Genomic DNA, 12804 nt, shown 5'->3' on the forward strand with positions numbered 1-12804 from the left:
AGACATCTAAGCACACAATCCTGCACGAGGGCCCCCTGACCAAAATTCACATCTCATTCCCTTGCCACAGCTGTAACATTCTGTTCCTCATTTGTTATTGTGGCCCAGGTAAATGGAGTCTTGCAGTCACACGCAAGCATGAGCAATATGAGAAGATCAACATCTTACAAAGAGATTACAGAATTTATAAATCCAGAATCTATAACCCAAAGGTTTTACAGGACCCCAGATGTTAGCAGGAAAGAAAATGCCTGGGGAAATGGTTCTGAATCTATCACTGTTGATAATGAAGCCTTTGTGTAGAATTAACAGCAAACCTGATTCAAGTGGCTGAAATGTTAATACCAGAAAAAAGGAACTTCAAAAACCCTTCACATGACATTAAACAGAAACAGAAACACCAAAAAATACATTCAAAATCAAGATTATGCACTGTATGCTCTGAAACTCTTAACCACTGCAAACACGAAGATGAACTGTACCTGTATCTTTATCGGGAATCAAGAAGGCAGGACTGCCTGTTGCTCAAACATCTACACCCACACCTGAGCAGTTTCTAGACCTGTAGGGAAGATGTTTTAGAAATGGAAACATGTGTTAAATGATGACTTATTTTTAACACCCCTACCTTCCTTATGAAAACAGATGCCATCATTTACTTCCCCTCAAAGTACTTATTTTCCCCATACAAACAACTGATAGCATTTGTTGTCTATTCTTCTTTTGTCAGAATAGAAACACCAGATTTCAAGACTTTGTTTTAGAAGTCACTATCTAGAACTCTTCGTGTGTGCACTTTTTGTGCCCAATTTCATGCAATTTGGGTTTACAATTCTGGTGTATGGGGGATGCTGACAAATTAGCATCAACAACATATTTTCTAAACCTGAAAGACTTGACTGGAATGATGATCATGCTTTTTTTTTCCTCTGCTGGATTTACATTCAGGCAATTTACTCAAATGTTTGGCCTTATTTGAATTATTAAGGTGACTTGTAATAAAATGTTACATAATTTTCTAAGAATGAGAATTTACTTTAACTGGAGTATCTAATAAAAAACAGTGTGCAATACATTGCATGCATTGCAGTCCATGTTTAGCTAATTAGTAAGAAAGACAAAACAGGGGCTGAACACTGGAGCTGGCCTCACCTCAACAAAAGGCCAAGACTTATGCTGTTGAAGAGATGTCTGAGTTTGCCACACACTATCAACATCAGACAATGTGTCTGCATGACTACGATGAATCAACACAAAAGATTTTGTGTAATCATGTCTCAAAAACGAAAAGGGGACACATTCCAAATCCTGAAAATGCCCATTATGTCCCTCTTGTCATTTCCATAACTGATTGGTCCTTCTTATGAATTAGCTTTAGTTCCACTCCATTCTCTCTGCCTCCTAGATAAGAACTACTCATATTACCTGGACAGAATAAAATTAACTTCCTTAAAACATCCAATGCAGAGAAGCTTCTTAATTCCTTAAACATTAACCAATATATGTGAAACAAGCACGAATCCATTAAGAAATCCCTTGGGGAAGCAGCCTCTGAGTGATAAACTACACAATCATGTATGGCCTGCTGTCATATTTATTACTCTAAGTATTTATACCTCTTTGGACAACAGCTGTCATACTGATGGTCTTTGGGAAAAGTGATCTCATAAAATATTTTTTGTCAGTTTCGGCAACACAGTACAATAAATAAATATGTAGCTTAAAAGTAAATTTACAGGAGGAAACAATAATACTGTCAATATCCAACAAAAATCTAAAAGAAAATTATAAAGTTGAATATGAAATTCATTGGACCCCTGAAAGCCAAGGGATATTTTAATTTATCTTCTCAGTAAATCAAAGTCATAGAACATGTACTAATAAACAAGTTGTTTGAACACTAAAATCTCTGCACAAGAAAATGGGGACAAATACCAAATATACATTTTATCATACTACAGGTGCAAATTCTCAAATTCATAAGCCTTCTCCACAGTGATTCTTACCCTCTCAGGCAGCTTCATTTGGCACACATTACACGCTGAATACAACTCTCTGGAGCCAAAAACTGCTGGGTCCTGAACTTTTCAGGTCTGGCGCTACTTAGCTAAAGTGGTTTTTCCTTGGCTTCGGTCACACCCTTCTCCCTTCTCAAGTCTGAAAAATCAAGTTGCATATACGAGCATCTGAGTAACTGACTGCTTTATCTCCCAGCAATGGAAACTGTGGTTAGAAGGAAATCTGAACGTCCCAAGGGCTTAAAGATACAGACAGCAGGCAGGTGTACCAGGAGTTTCAACCCAGCTCAAGTCAGCTGCTCCCAGGAAAAGGCTCAGGGCCAGGGGCTGCCCCCAGTGACTCAGGGACTGTCATTCACTAGGCATTCCTGGAAAGAGGCATGTTGGACATCATGCCCAGGCAGTTTTAGGAACCAAACAAGAAAAAGAAAGGAGGGTGGGTGGAGGTGACAGCACCCTGTGAAGTTTGCAAAGAGGAACATCAACCCAATGAAGTTCCAATGTCCATGCTTAAGGAGCGTAAAATCAGGAGAGGTGCACGGATATTTTGCACTGGAGGGACGGGTGGGCATTCTCTACTTTCCTCTCTTGTAAAATGGTCACCAAAGTATACCCTTTAATGTGTCATGGTGATGCCGGCTCTGCCTCTGAGCTCTGCAAGTTCATCATCAGATGGCATCCCCAACCCTTGTCTGAAAAGCTGAGCAAAGTAAGACTTCCATTTCTGAGTTCCCCAGCTTGTAATGTGCATGGCTGGCGAGAAAGGAGGACTGATGACCCCCAACCTCCTCGCCGCGTGAACGCCACAGCGCAGTCCACTCTCCCGATCTCCCTCCGTCCTCTCCACACAACCTGGGGAGAGGCGGACTGTGTGCACGGAGACGGAGAGGAGGCTCTGGAGCGAGCCGAGGTTACTGGTGCAGGGACGGGGCTGTCGCCCGTGTCCGGAGCCGGCCCAGCCCTCAGCGGTGGGGTCCACAGATGGAAGAGCTCACGTGGGGGAAGTCCAGGTCCCTCTGTAGCTGGTTCTGGCAGGATCCACCTGCCCCACAGCCCCTTCTGGAAAACCTGGCCCCACACACTCACCACTTCCTGCTCGCGAGGTCCAGGGCTTCCTCTTCTCAGAGCTGAGGAGGCTGAGCCACCGCGGGACGCTCTGCCCTCTACAGGCTGGACGCCACTAGGACACAGGGATCTCGCGAGATTACAAAGTAGACCCGCCACCTTCACTGGGGCCCCTGATTGGACAGGTGCCAAGCCGATGGGCATTCGGGGCGTCACGAAAGCCGTAGCCAATCAGCACGCTCCCTGGCACAGTGGGCGTGGGGAGGCTGCTGCCAGGCGACGTGAGTGCTGGGCGGGTTTGGTGTCTGAGGCCGCCGCCTCTGTTGCTTGAGTTCCTGGCGTCGCTGTCACCTCCGTGTCCTGCGGGGCTCTCTGGACCTCTAGAGTTCGCCGTGAGCTGCAGAAGCCGCTCCAGGTGAGTCACCACTAACTGCGGTGCATGTACTTCTGGTCTTGTGTTTCTACATATTCCCCAACGATTTCTCTTCTGGGAAGTTGTACAGGTGTGCAATGTTCATTTGAACAAGGTTTAAAGATATAGCGTAGTGAATCTTCTTGATTCGTTTTTCTTCTAGATACGTGTTTTCTAGTCTTTAGTCCTTTAATATGATTTCCTATTTCTTGCTGTTAGTAATGACAGGTTTTTAAATTTATTTGAAAGGCAGAGGGAGAGATGGGGGGAGGAGGAGGGAGAGGTCTTCCATCCACTGGTCACTCGCCAGATGGCCACAAGGCCAGAACTGGGCCAATCCAAAGCCAGGAGCCAGGAGCTTCTTCCCCGTCTCCGATGTGGGTGCAGGGGCCCAAGGACTTGGACCATCTTCCACTGCTTTCCCAGGCCATAGAAGGGAGCTGGATCAGAAGTGGAGCAGCTGGGACTCGAACCAGCACCCATATGGGATGCTCTGGTAATGACATTTTACCCAGTAATCTTGTTACCCCCACTTGTCAGTTGTATGTGGTTCGGGATTACATTGATTGCCTGTATGTAATGGGCGTTATCTGGGTATATTATGGGTATATATATGTTATCTGGTTTATTTAAAGGTTGATGCGTGTTTTTATTTTTCAATTTCCCTGTTAAAGAGAGATGGGAAGAAGGCAGCAGGCATGTCTGGGTACGTTCCCAGGGGAAAAGCTTTCCCTGATCTTGTATTAAGTAGTTTGTTGTAGGTCCATTTTAGAGCATCTTGATCATATACAGGAAATCACTGTTTTTGCATTTTTGCCGGAAGTTCATTTTTTTCTGCCTGGATACTGTATTTTATTTTACATATTTTAAAAATGCTTTTTGACACTTAATAGAAATGATTGTGTAATTGCCTCACTTTTTCTACCTACCTGGATGATTTACAGGGTTTGTTTGAGAATGGTGAATGCTCTTCAAATTTTATGTGTCTTGCTTGTTATTGATCTATTGTGTTTTCTTGTATGATTGTATTCATATAATAATAATTTCCATATGATATCACCTGTTTATGAAACAGATGCTGTTTAATTTTATTTTTAATCCATATCCTGAAGTTCTTTGCATCATAGATACAACAATGACTTCCCCAAAGTAATTGAAATATATCCTCCGTTTAGTTCCAATTGGAGCTTGTTGGGGAAACTTCATTTTTTTTCTTTCTTAAAAGTTTGAAATATTCCATATGTCTGGACCCAAAATTTGTTTGTGGAACTTTTTTCTTGGTTGATTTGACTTCTTAAAAATTGGTTCAACTTATTAAATTATATAGAAATTTTTCTATTTCATTTTATATTTGTAATTTGGGAAACTGACTTTCAAAATGTAGCAGATTTTGATCTCCAGAGTCAAATTTTTACTTTTATGAATTTAGGAAAATCCTTAGTATTAGTAAGTTCTATAAGCTCTATAAAGACCGGTTCTGTTTTCATTTCCTGCAATTAGTTATTGGTTTATTTATTTTCTTAACTTTTTTTTAATTTTCTTAACTTTTAAAGTATGTTTTTCATTATATGTTTCTGTAGTACTTTTGTGACTACCAACTATTTATTTGGATAGGCAGAGTTAGACAGTGAGAGAGAGAGAGACAGAGAGAAAGGTCTTCCTTTTCTGTTGGTTCACCCTCTAAATGGCTGCTACAGCCAGTGCGCTTTGAAGATCCGAAGCCTGGAGCCAGGCACCTCCTCCTGGTCTCCCACGCGGGTGCAGGGCCCAAGCACTTGGGCCATCCTCCACTGCCCTCCTGTCCCACAGCAGCGAGCTGGACTGGAAGAGGAGCAACTGGGACTAGAACCCGGAGTGCCAGTGCCACAGGCGGAGGATTAGCCTAGTGAGCCGTGGTGCCAGTGCTACCAATTTTTTTAATTGATGTCTGTTGTCATCTGTTACTGCTTTTATTTAAATATTCTTCAACATTTTTCAGCTTCAGTTTTTGAGAAAGATGCTGAGATCATTTGGTTTCAGTGTCCTAACATATTCACTTAAGGATTTAAATTTACTCTAAGCACTAATTTATCTGTGTACTCTTAATTTTCTCATTTGTTTCCAAAACCTGTAAGTGTAGACCCTGTCTGCCCCAGTATCTCCATCCCCAAGTGCCTGCAACCATGTCAGCCTTCGTGTATCTCCAATTCTGTGCCTGAAACCCCATGTGTTTCCTCCATTGTCATTCTCCATAGAACTGTGAGCTCTCTCCACTGTTGTACATTGTCATTTGTAAAATCTCTGTACTCCATGTCAGCTATCGAAAGTCCTATTCCTTGTGCCTAAAGCATGTACCTTCATGAGTCTCCATCCCCTGTGTCTCCAGCACATTTTTAAAGTACTTATTTGAAAGTTACATAGACAGAGAAACAGAGAGAGAGACAGAGACAGACAGAATGAGCTTCCATCCACTGTCTCACTCCCCAAATGGCTGCAATGGCCAGGGCTGGGCCCATCCAAAGCCAAAAGCCAGGCATCTGGAGTTTCTTCTGGATCTCTCACATAGGTGGCAGGGGCCAAAACACTTGGACCATCTCCCACTGCTTTCCCAGGTCATTAACAAGGATCTGGATCTGAATGGGGAGCAGCCAGCATACAAACCAGCACCCATATGGGATTCCAGCATCGTAGGCAGTGGTGTAACCCACTGCATCACAATGCCAGCCCCTCCATCACATCTTTCCTTGAGTGCCCATCTGTGCCTGAATCCCTAGCCATTTGTCATGTACTCCAGCCCCTCTGCATGAAGCCCTGATCTCCCATCAATTATCTGCTTCCCTACTCCAGAGTATTTTCCTACTAACATGGAGTGACTTCATTGCCTGTGCCTCCAGCTCATGGCAGGCTTTAGATACCTCTCTGCCATTGGCTTGAGGTCATTGTCTTCCTTAGGCATATAGAGCCCCTATGACTGCAGCCTAGGCTTTTCTCTTGTGTCCCCATGCTAAATGTTTACATCCTAAGCATCTCATGTGTGTTCATCTCCTGTTCTCTTCCCAGGATCTCCACCCACTATGAAGGTTTGGTTATGTGGTTAACTATTGAAGAACAACTTGGTTTTATATGAGTTTTAACCATTGTGAATAAAGCTGCTATATATATTTTCATGTCAGTTTTTATCAAAGCATATGTTTTCATACCAGCTGTGAAAATATATTTGAACATGTATGCTGTATGACATGGTGTTGGGTTTTTGATAACATGTCAAGATGTCTGATAAAGAATCTGTCCCCCACTATGAGTTCTCACCAGTAATGAATTTGATGTCCTGCTACTCTATCCTTGCAAAGCATTTGTAATGTGTATTTTTTTAAATATTTTATTTATTTACTTGGCAGTCAGTTACAGGGGGGATGGGATGAGAGAGAGAGGTCTTCTGTGTGCTGGTTCACTACTCAATTGGCTGCAGTGGCTGGAACTGTGCCAATCCAAAACCAGGAGCCAGGAGCTTCTTCTGTGTCCCCCATGCAGATGCAGGGGCCCAAGGACTTGGGCCATCTTCCACTGCTTTCCCAGGCTATAGCAGAGTTGGATCAGAAGTGAAACAGCCAGGACTCAAACCAGTGCCCGTATGGGACACTAGCACTGCAGGCAGTGGCTTTACCCACTAAGCCAAAGTGCCGGCCCATAATGTGTATTTTTTAAGTATAATCATCCTGATACATAGTGTGTCCATCTTGTTGCTATCTAAATGTACTCATCTTTAATGTATGGTACATTTCTTTTTCTCATAATTACCTAATGTTCAGAATGGGTTATATCCTTATTTGAATACATGTGTTATGTGTGTGTATTTATATATTCATTTGATATATTTTAAATATTTATTTTAGTTATTTGAAAGGCAGAGCTACACAGAGGCAGAGGCAGAGAGAGAGAGAGAGAGAGAGAGAGAGAAAGAGAGAGAGAGAGAGAGAGAGGTCTTCCAACCACTAATTCATTCCCCTGATTGGCTGATGTGCCAATCCAAAGCCAGGAGCCAGGAGCCAGGAGCCAGGAGCTTCTTCCAGGTCTCCCATGTGGGTGCAAGGTCCCAAGAACTTGCACCATCTTCTACTGCTTTCCCAGGCTATGGCGGAGAGCTGGATTGGAAGTGGAATAGCCAAGACTCACACTGGCACCCATATGGGATGCCTGCACTGCAAGACGGTGCCTTTACATGCTATACTGCAGCACCAGCCCTCTTTCAATATTTAAGTTGCATTTGTTTTCTTGTTCCTGAGTTTTACAAGTTATTGTTAAGTTTTACATGCAATTCCATCAAATATGTATTTTTTCTCATTATTAGATTTATTTATTTGAAATAAAGAATTACAAAACACACACACACACACACACACACACACAGAGAGAGAGAGAGAGAGAGAGAGAGAGAGACCTTTCATCTGCTGGTTCACTCCACAAATGACCACAATGGCTGTTTCTGTGCCAGACTGAATCCAGAAGCCTGGAACTCCATCTGGGTCTCCCATGAGGGTGGTTGGGGACCAAGCCCTTGAGTCAACCTCTGCTATTTCCTGAGGCTCATTAGCAGAGAACTGGATGGAACATGGACTTCAACTGTTGCTCATATGGGATGTCAGTGTCATAGGACATGGTTTAACCTGCTGTGCGACAATACCGGTCACTGTTTTGTCTCTTTGATAATAGGCATTCTAACTGAAGTACTTGGTATCTAATTGTGGTTTTTATTTGTGTTTCTTTGTTGATTAGTGATGCTGAGCATTTTTTTCTTGTACTTGTTGGCCATTTCTATGTCTTCTCTGACAAATGTGAATTTAGACCTATTACCAGTTTTAAAATTTGCTCATTTTTTGTTGAGTTTTTAATTTTTTTTTACAGGCAGAAAGGACAGTGAGAGAGAGACAGAGAGAAAGATCTTCCTTTGCCGTTGGTTCACCCTCCAATGGCCGCCACGGCCAGCGCGCTGTGGCCGGTGTACCATGCTGATCCAAAGGCAGGAGGCAGGTGCTTCCTCCTGGTCTCCCATGGGGTGCAGGGCCCAAGGACCTGGGGCCATCCTTCACTGCACTCCCGGGCGACAGCAGAGAGCTGGCCTGGAAGAGGGGCAACTGGGACAGAATCCGACGCCCCGACCGGGACTAGAACCCAGTGTGCCAGCGCCGCTAGGCAGAGGATTAGCCTGTTGAGCCACAGCAGTGGCCAAGTTTTTAAAATTTCTTACACACACACATACACACACACACACATTCTGGTTATTCATCCCTTACTAGATGTATAGTTTGCAAATATTTTCTCCCTTTTCATAGAATGTCTGCTGTGTTGATTATTTTATTTGCTGTCTGAAGCTTTTTAACTTAAAAAAATCCATTTGACTATTTTTTCTTTTTCTTTTCTTTTTTTTTCTTTTTCTTTTTTTTTCTTTTTTTTTTTTTTTTGCTGTGCTTTGGTGTCTTATTCCCATAATGTTTGTCCATTCCAATGTCCTGAAGCATTTTCTCCAAATAGTCAGGTCTGACATTTAAGTCTAAATTATCTTTAATTAATTTTAAAGAGTTTTTATTTGAGAGCAGAGAGACATAGAAAAAGAGACAGATAGAGAGAGCTCTCATGTTGATTGACTCCACAAATGCCCACAAAGGCCAGGACTGGGCCAAACAGAATTAGTGTGGAATTCTATCCAGCTCTCCCTCATGGTATAAGGAACCCAGTTCTTGAGTTATCACTACTCCCACCCAGCAGGAAACTGGAGTCAGAAGTCAGAGCTGGGTATCTAGCTGAGGTACTTTGATATGAGACGCTAGCATCTTAATGACTAGGATAAATTAACACCCTTGAGTTCATTTTTTGGTAAATGATGAGAGATAAGAGCACGTTTAGCAAGTTTAAATCTTCTGCATGTGGGTATTCAATATTCCAAGCATCATTTATTGAAAAGACTCTCCTTTCTGCAGTGTATATTCTTAGCATTTTTTGAAGATCAGCTGGCTGGAGATGTTTAAGTTTACTTTTAGGTTCTCTAAATTTTTTTATTAATATAAAGAGAACAGAATTCATGTATTTCATAGATACAATTCCAAGAAGATAACCATAGTTCCCTCTCTCTCTCCTTCAACTCTTCTTCACCCTTCTTTTTTCCTTAATTTTTACAAAAAACAAATTTTTGAAATACATAATTTCATAAGTTCCAGTATAAGCTCAGATTTAGTGTATCACTAGCCATAATATTCAGCAAGTAAAAAGTACAAATACCACAGTTTCACTAGAATATGTACAAGGCTAAAAAACCATAATCAAATCATAAGTGCACTTCATTCTTACACTTTTTTATATCTTTATTAATTCACATATATTTGTCTTTGTATTTCTTTAATAGCTTATTTCAATAAGCATCATGGTTTCCAGTTGCATCCATTTGTTTCTTTTTTTGTTTGTTTGTTTTGACAGGCAGAGTGGACAGTGAGAGAGAGAGACAGAGAGAAAGTTCTTCCTTTTTGCCGTTGGTTCACCCTCCAATGGCCGCCGCAGCCAGCGCACTGTGCTGAACCGAAGGCAGGAGCCAGGTGCTTCTCCTGGTCTCCCATGGGGTGCAGGGCCCAAGCACTTGGGCCATCCTCACTGCACTCCCAGGCCATAGCAGAGAGTTGGCCTGGAAGAGGGGCAACCGGGACAGAATCCGGCGCCCCGACCAGGACTAGAACCCGGTGTGCCAGCGCCTCTAGGTGGAGGATTAGCCTGTTGAGCCATGGCGCTGGCCTCCATTTGTTTCAAAGACAGGATTTCATTCTTTTTTAAGACTGAGTAGTATTCCATTCTACTCATTTTCTTTATTCAGTCATCAGTTAATAGAAATCTGACTTGATTTCATATCTTAGTTATTTTCATTCAAGCTGCAATAAGCATGAGGGTTACAAATAACTCTTCCATAGGCTGAATTCATTTTGTAGATTTCATCTGATTTCATATAGTAGATCTATTTTCAGATTTCTGAGGAATATCTTTACTGCCTTCCATAATGGTTGTACCACTTTACATTCCCATCAACAGTACATTAAGGTAACTTTTTCCCTCACATCCTTACCAGCATTTATTATTTTTTGGTTTTTGGATAGTAGAAATTCTAACTGGGATGAAATGAAACTTTGTTGTGGTTTTCTTTGCATTGCCCTGATGGTTAGAGATACAGAGCATTTTTTTCATGTGTCTCTCAGCCATTTATATTGCATCCTTTGAAAAATTCCTGTTCATGTCCTTTGCCCATTTCTTAACTACATTGTTTTGTTGCAGTTGAGTCCCTTCAGGTCTTTATAGATATTGGATATTAACCCTTTACCAGTTATATAGAGTACAACTATATTCTTCCATTCTGTAGGTTGCCTCTTCACTTTGCTGCTGAGTGTTTTCTTGGCAACACAGAAGCTTCTTTGCTTTTGCCTTTTTCTTCTTTCATTGCCTGTGCTTCTGGGGTCTTTTGCAAGACATCTTTGCCTGTGCCAATGTCTTGCAGAGTTTCCCCAATGTTTTCCTCTAGTAATTTGATAGTATCAGGTCATAGATGTAGATCCTTGATCAATTGTGAATTGATTTTGTATAGGGTGTTAATACAGGTCTTATTTCATATTTCTGAAGGTAGATGTCCAATTTCTCCAGCACCATTTGTTAAAGAGACAGTCCTTTCTTCAGGGATTTTTAGTTCATTGGTTGATTGTGGCTACATGGATTAACTTCTGTGGTTTATATTTTGTTCCTTTGGTATACATATCTATTTTTGTGCCACTTCTAGGCAGTTTTGTTTATAACTGCTCTGGCCCTGTAGTATGTCTTGAAATCTAGTATTGTGATGATTCTGACTTTATTTTCCTTGTTTAAAATTGCTTTAGCTATTTGGGGTCTCTAGTGTTTCCATATAAATCTGAGAATAATGTCCTTGGTATTTTTACTGGGATCTCATTGAATCTATAAGTTGCTTGGGCTAGTTTGAACATTTTCATGATATTAATTGTTACAATCCACAAACATGGGATATTTTTCCATTTTTTGTGTGTTCTTCTGTTGTTTTTTTTTTAATATTTTATTATTTCCATTGTGGAGATCTTTCACGTCTTTAAATTTTTGAAGCTATTTAATTTTTTGGTAAACATGCTTATAGCATCAACTTCCCAAGGGTTTCAAAAATTACTTTTTTGATACAATATTAAAATTATAAAAGGCATTTTTAAATACCCTTCCCAGATAATAAGTCCTGTCAAATCATGTGACAGTAGATATAATTATAGATGAGAATTTTAATTATAAATGTAGATATTGATGAATCCCTCAAAATTTACTATGGTATTTTTGTTTAAATTTTAAGTCATTTCTGAATATAAACTCATTAGTATCATAAAATTTGTGGCAGTGAAGAGTGTTCATAAATTACATTCCTACTTTCTCTGAATTCTGAATGATTTAAAGCTAGACATAGAAGGAAATGTGATCTTTATAGCCCACAGAGTTATTAGTCTTGGTGCTTAGCAAAAAAGACTCCCATCTGTTGCCCCAGTACCTTGCATCCTTACCTAGTCACTTGCAGTGCACAGATGATGTTCTAAATTTACAGTATAAATGAGGGCAGACAAGAACTCATGTTCATTTGTAGGCATCCTAAAAACATCCTAAATACAACAAAAGGTGGTATGGTAACTCATTTACTCCTTCCAATATCTCCAATCATATAAGTCATTAATAAATTCCATATAGTGGAACAACTGAGGAGGGGTCAGGAGCAATGCTCTAATATTTAGGCATTTTTCTTTGTGGAGTAGGCTGAATCCTTGTCAGCCTAAATTCAAAGAAAACACTATGTTCCAGAAAAACAAGAAGACTAGAAAAGTGATCATACCAAATTGTTTCTTTTAATTTTAGAGAATCACTTGTGTGGGGCCACTGCTGTGTTGCAGCAGGTAAAGCTGTTGCCTGCAGACAGAAATGATTTTAAACTATCCTTTCTTTGTAGAGAGTAAATATAAAAATGTACAAAATACAGTATGAACTGCCTGAGCTAAACAGTAGCAAAAACACTGTTGGATTTAAAAAGTCAAAAACAAATAAAAATATTAGCCTAAAATGGAAAATTTCCAAACACCAATGTATGTACAAATGTTTAAATAGTGATGTTACTTCAGAAATACCTATTTTTTCTATTTGCAGCAATTTTAAAGGGCAAAGAAACACCTGCAATTAAGGTAGCAAAGACAAATTCACAAACTTTGGATTAAGAAACATATCCTTCCTGTGTTTTAACAGCATCTTCTATACAATATTAATTCT

General features: G+C 40.7%; 1 long non-coding RNA gene across 1 annotated transcript; it reads right to left on the reverse strand.

Moving 5' to 3' along the window:
* Positions 1–229: 229 nt before the first annotated feature.
* Positions 230–3228, reverse strand: LOC138848225 (uncharacterized). The gene is made up of 3 exons (XR_011386043.2): positions 3105–3228; positions 2007–2157; positions 230–562 (listed from the first exon to the last, which is right to left on the reverse strand). It is a non-coding gene; the product is annotated as an uncharacterized LOC138848225 (long non-coding RNA).
* Between the last annotated feature and the right edge of the window lie 9576 nt (positions 3229–12804).

Source organism: Oryctolagus cuniculus, chromosome 2 (assembly GCF_051225735.1).
Source record: "Oryctolagus cuniculus isolate XC-2025 breed Fujian yellow rabbit chromosome 2, ASM5122573v1, whole genome shotgun sequence".
NCBI classification, from domain to species: Eukaryota; Metazoa; Chordata; class Mammalia; order Lagomorpha; family Leporidae; genus Oryctolagus; species Oryctolagus cuniculus.